Consider the following 6,398-nt stretch of genomic DNA (forward strand, 5'->3'; position numbering starts at 1 on the left):
TTTAGTATTGTACAATGTGAATTGAATCTTCAAATGACTCTTTTTTTTTGCATTTTCCATACTGTGCCAACTTTTTTAGAATTGGGGTTGTAAATATCAGCAAATAAAAGCTGAAATACTAAACACTTTTGAGGGTCTTTTAACCTCAAACCCAAATGTCTTTGGTGTATAGCACAAACAAATGAACTGGCCTTGCCGTTCCAATAGTTTCGGTGGGGACTGTGCCTACACCCGTTGGCCATTTTATCAGGTACACCTCCATAATGGTGCACTTTGTAAGTATATATATATATTTACAAATTGCATTCCATCTGTTGCTATACACAATATGTCAGTTCCCCTTTACGCCATTCAGTAGTGGAAAGGGATTACCTCTTATGACCACCACTGATGAGATAATATGTGAGAGGTCGAGCAATCAAAGTATAGCCAGGACACTAAAGTACCATTGGCATAGTAGTGTGTTGCACTGGTATGAGTGCATTAGGTGCAGAAGTGTTGCTGTGATTTTTAAACATCTCAGTGTTACTGCTGGGTTGAGATCAGTCTGCCAACCAGTAAATAATTTACTGAGAAAATGCCTTTTAGTCTGAAATTGACCTCTGATAAAGGGCACCACTGTGATGAGCTACTACAGTGCCCTCCACTAATATTGGCACCCTCGGTAAATATGAGCAAAGAAAGCTGTGAGAATTGTCTTTATTGTTTAACCTTTTGATCTTTTGTCAAAAAAATTTACAAAAATACTCTGCTGTCATGGATATCAAACAATTGCAAACAAAACACAGGTTTATCAAAAAAATATCTTTGTTTAATGTAGGTGTGCAACAATTATTGGCACCTTTTAGTCAATACTTTGTGCTACTTCCCTTTGCCAAGATAATAGCTGAGTCTTCTCCTATAATGCCTGATGGGGTTGGAGAATACATGGCAAGTGATCTGAGACCATTCCTCCATACAGAATCTCTCCAGATCCTTCAAATTTTGAGGTCTACGCTGGTGGACTCTCCTCTTCAGTTCACCCCACCTCTTCTTCAATTCTCCATCTGTGACCTTTGGAAATTTTTTGGCCACTCGAACCATCCTCTTCACAGCGCATTGAGACAATATAGACACACGTCCAATTCCAGGTTGATTCATTACATTTCAAGTTGACTGAAACTTCTTAATTATTTATGGTTTTCAGTGCATTTCAGTGCATTCACAAGCATTTTCAGTGCTTGTGCTATTTTCTTATAGCCACTTCCCATTTTGTGACGCTCAACAACCATGTGTGGCACATCACAGCTATATTCTTTGGTCTTACCCATTGTTATGAATGATGAAGGGAATTTGGCCTCCGTGTTACCTCATATTTATTCCCCTGAAGTCATGGGTGAACAATTTGTGTGTCTGTGTGTGTCTGTGTGTGTGTGTATGTGTGTGTGTGTGTGTGTGTGTGTACGTGTGTGTGTGTTTGTGTATTTTGGGGTGGGGGTGGGAGTTCTAACAAACTGTGTAAAGTAACAGATGGGCCACAGTCAGTGATTAAGTACCTACAACGTTCACTTATATTGTAGGTGTACCTAATAAACTTCCAACTGAGTGTATGTTGTTTTTCATAAGTATATGTGGCTGTGATTGTATGTGTGTATTAATGTCCCATTCAGATGCCCAGAAGAATTGCAAATTACAAAACACCTTCATAAAAGCATGTGTTTTTATTGTATTTTATAGTATATGTGGATTTTATGTGAGAGTCCTGATGTACCAGTGCATCCCCTGAATGAGCCTTGTCTCTAAGCTTCTGATCCTTCTGATGATAAATGATAGAAATTAGCAATATAGCTACTTATTGCTATTATTTGTTTACCATAGAAAACTAACAGGCATTATGAAGTGATAGCTACAATGATGGATAGTACTCCATCCTTATTAGCCATGAGCATGCAATTGTTAACACTATTGAAATTCCATCACCTTTAGTGCCCTGATTAAACATGCAAGGTACTTACTATATTGTGAAGTACGCTATATGGCCAAAAGTAAGTGGACACCTGACCATCACATCCATATGTGGGCCTTCCTCAGCTATATAAATACCAGTTTGGAGTTCAAATACTTGCATGCACAGAGCCCTGGCCTCAACCACACTGAACACCTTTGGGTTGAAATGGAATGCCAACTACATGCCAGGCCTCCTCACCCAACATCCTTGCCTGACCTCACTAATGCTCTTGTGACTGAATGGACAAATCCCCACAGCTATGCTCCAAAATGTCAGTAATATTGTATTATAATTAGTGAACTGTTAAAGGCCTGGTTAAAAGCTGTCTAGTAGTTTTAGCTGATTAAAATGCTGGAAATAAATAAATATTTAAAAGAAATATTTTTTCAAATATATTAATTGGGGGGTTAATTAGGGGGGAAATCAAATACATAAATTGGTTTTAAAAAATAATCAGTAGTTGAAGTTCTAGTTTGAGACCACATTTTGTTTAATTTTAATTATTAATTGAACTACAGAAAAGAACACAAATTAACAAAAACATGGATTTTTTTTAACTCAACAAGTTGAAATAGCAAAATGAGGGCTTATTTTAAATTGCGCACTCAGTTTGTTGGAGTTTGTTCAGTAATGTGGGAGTTGACAGTTTTCCCTTATGCTCCTACACAAAATATCACAAGTAAGGCACAATATATGCTAAGCATCTGTATTTTGAGGTGGTGAGAGAAATACATAGTACCAACTTGTCACACAATCCTTGCCAAAACACAACAGGGGTGGAAAAATCACTACCCCAGGTGTGCGGGACAAGCAGATTGTGTATGGGCTGTTAGATTTTTATTCATAGTTGCCTGATGGCCAAGCAGAGTTAGTAGGTGTAATTAATAGCTATAAAGTAGGATTTTGAGCAAGTGATCACTAGGCTCTTTTCTCCTGTCCATTGAGCACAGTGCAATGAGACAATATAGACACACATCCAATTCCAGGTTGATTCATAACATTTCCAGTTGATTGGAACTTCTTAATTATTGCCCTGATGGTGGAAATGGGCATTTTCAATGCTTGTGCTATTTATAGCCACTTCCAATTTTGTGAAACTCAACAACCTTTTGCTGCACATCACAGCTATATTCCTTGGTCTTACATGTTGTTATGAATTACTAAGGGAATTTGCCTATGTGTTAGGATACGTGGCATCATGGACTCTATCAAATATCAACAGATATTAAATGAAAACCTGTCTGCCTCTGCCAGAAAGCTAAAAATTGGCCATGGTTGGATCTTCCAGCAAAATGAAAATCAACACAAAAATGGTTTACTGACCACAAAATCAAGGTCCTGCCATGGCCATCCCAGTCCAAAGTGTGAAATATTTCAAGCCTTTTTTTGTTTTAATCTAGATGATTACGGCTTACAGCTCATGAAAATAAAAAATCCAATATCTCAAAATGTTAGAATAAAGAATTCATAATACAGAAATGTCAACCTTCTGAAAAGTATGTTAATTTATGCACTCTTGGTCGGGGCTCCTTTTGCACAAATTACTGCATCAATACAGCATGGCTTGGAGGTCATCAGCCTGTGGCACTGCTGAGGTGTTCTGGAAGCCCAGGTTGCTTTGATAGCGGCCTTCAGCTCATCTGTATTGTTGGGTGTGGTGTCTCTCATAGATTCTCTATGGGGCTCAGGTCAGGTGAGTCGGCTGGCCAATCAAGCACTGTAAAACCACGGTCAGCAAACCGGTTACTAGTATTTTGGCATTGTGGGCAGGTGCCAAGTCCTGCTGGAAAAGGAAATCAGCATCTCCATAAAGCTTGTCAGCAGATGGAAGCATGAAGTTCTCTAAAATCCTGTTAGACGCTGCATTGACTCTCGACTTGAGAAAACACAGTGGACCAACACCAGCAGATGACACGGCACCTCAAATCATCACTGACTGTGGAAACTTCACACTGGACTTAAGCAACTTTTCTGTGCCTCTCCACTCTTCCTCTGGACTCTGGGACCTTGATTTCCAAACGAAATGCAAAATGTACTTCACTATCTTTCCCATGATTGTGGTTGTGTGTATTGAACCAGACTGGGAGATTAAAGGCTCAGGAAACCTTTGCAGGTGTCTTGAGTTAATTAGCTGATTAGAGTTCTTCTCAGGTCGACATTTCTGTATTATAAATTCTTTATTCTAATATTTTGAGATACTGGATTTTTGATTTCCATGAGCTATAGGTCGTAATCATCAAGATTTAAAAAAAGGCTTGAAATATTTCACTTTATGTGTAATGAATCTACAACATATGAAAGTTCAAATTTGTGATTTAAATTACGGGAGAAAATGACCTTTTCCTTGATATGCTAATTTTTGGAGATGCACCTGTATATGTTTCTTTGTTTTTTCTACATTTATAGTATATATGTTCTTAGCTATGTACAACACTAGATCAATTTTCATTGCTGTATATAACAACCATGTGCACTTTATTAAGACCAGCAACAAAGATTTCATGATTTGCAGATGTGAATTTCTACCTTTTTGAAATCAATTATGTCTACCCCACCTCAGTTTGTCCAGCAGGAACTTTGGGTGTACAGTTGAGGCCAAAAGTTTATATACAGTATACCTACGCTAAAGACATTAAAGTCCACACATTTCATGTTACCAAACATGTCCCGTGTTAAGTCACTCAGGGGGCCTGTGATTGAGTCTCATGGCTTCTCATATCATTGCTATGTTGATGACACCCAGCTCTAGTTGTCCTTCCAGCCTGATGATCCATCTGTCTCTGCACAAGTCTCTGCTTGCCTGTCTGACATCTCAAACTGGATGAGGGAACACCACGTTAAGCTTGTCATCCCAGCCTGGTCCTCAATCAACCACAACCTCACTGTAGAGCTTGGCTCAACCACACTCAAGCCAACCAGGATGGCCAGGAATCTTGGGATGACTTTTGATGACAGCTTGATCTTCACAGACCACATTTCAACAACTGCATGATTCTGTACAACATCACGAAAATCAGACCTTGTCTCACCGAACAGGCCACACAACTACTAGTCCAGGCTCTTGTTATCTCAAAACTGGACCACTGCAATACACTACTCTCGGGCCTCCCAGCCAGCTCCATCAAACCCCTTCAGATGATTCAGATTGCAGCAGCACACCTTGTCTTCAACCAGCCCAAGAGAACCCATGTCACACCCCTCTTCATCTCCCTCCTCTTGCTTCCTGTAGCTGACCGCATCAAATTCAAGGCCTTGATGCTCACGTACAGGACCTTGTCTGGAACAGCACCCTCCTACCTCAACTCTCTCCTTGAGGCTTACGTTCCCTCACGCAATCTGCAATCAGTTAATGACCGACGCTTAGTAGGGCCTACTCAGCGTGGCTCAAGGTTCCTCTCCAGAACCTACAAACTAACTGTTCCTCAGTGGTGGAATAAACTTCCAACCTCAATCCGGACTGCAGAATCTGTCACTATTTTCAAAAAACAGCTAAAAACCCACCTCTTCCGTGAAAAACTTAACTAACCCCTAAAACGCCAACCCCCACATTATTAAAAAAAAATAATAAACCTCACACTTTGTTTCTTAAGAACTCAGTTCTAAAGCTTGCATGGTAGCACTACTTGTATTGTTCTCCCGTTGATATATCGCTTTTCTTGTATTTCCTCATTTGTAAGTCGCTTTGGATAAAAGCGTCTGCTAAATGAATAAATGTAAACATGTCTACTTCCATTTTTAAATAATAACTAAAAGACAGATTTATTTCAGCTTTTATTTATTATTTCACATTTTCAGTGGGTATTTTGTGGCTGTCCCTTTTAATTTCCTGAACTTACATATATCAAACACTTGGGGTAGCCTTCCAAAAACTTCTCACTATTTGCTGCCCGAATTTTTGCTAATTTCTCCAGACAGAACTGGTGTAACTCAGGTTTGTGTGCCTCCTTACTCAGGTACACCTTTTCAGTTCAGTCCACAAATTTTATATGGGATTCAGGTCATGGCTTTGTGATCTGTTGTCTTTAAGTCATTTTGTTACTTAGGTGGTATGGTTAGGATCATTGTTCTGCTGGAAGATCCAGTTACGACCGAGTTTTAACTTTCTGACTGATGTCTTGTAATTAACTCTGATGTAAACAAAGTGGAGGCCCTAATTGGCTTGCCAAAAGTAATGTATGGTAACATGAAATGTGTGGAGTTGTGAAAAACTGAGATCAAATATCTGTAGCCTAGGTGTATGTAAACTTATGGTCTCAACTGTAGTTGGAGTTACCATACTAAGGATGTAATGCAATGCCAATATATGTATTTTAGCCAAAGTTTTTATTTTGGCTGTATTTTAGCCAAAGTTTTAGTATTTTTTTTACATTTAAATATGAATCCTGCAAACTAGACTCCTGGAAACATGGGA

This window comes from Ictalurus punctatus, chromosome 16, assembly GCF_001660625.3.
Source record: "Ictalurus punctatus breed USDA103 chromosome 16, Coco_2.0, whole genome shotgun sequence".
NCBI classification, from domain to species: domain Eukaryota; kingdom Metazoa; phylum Chordata; class Actinopteri; order Siluriformes; family Ictaluridae; genus Ictalurus; species Ictalurus punctatus.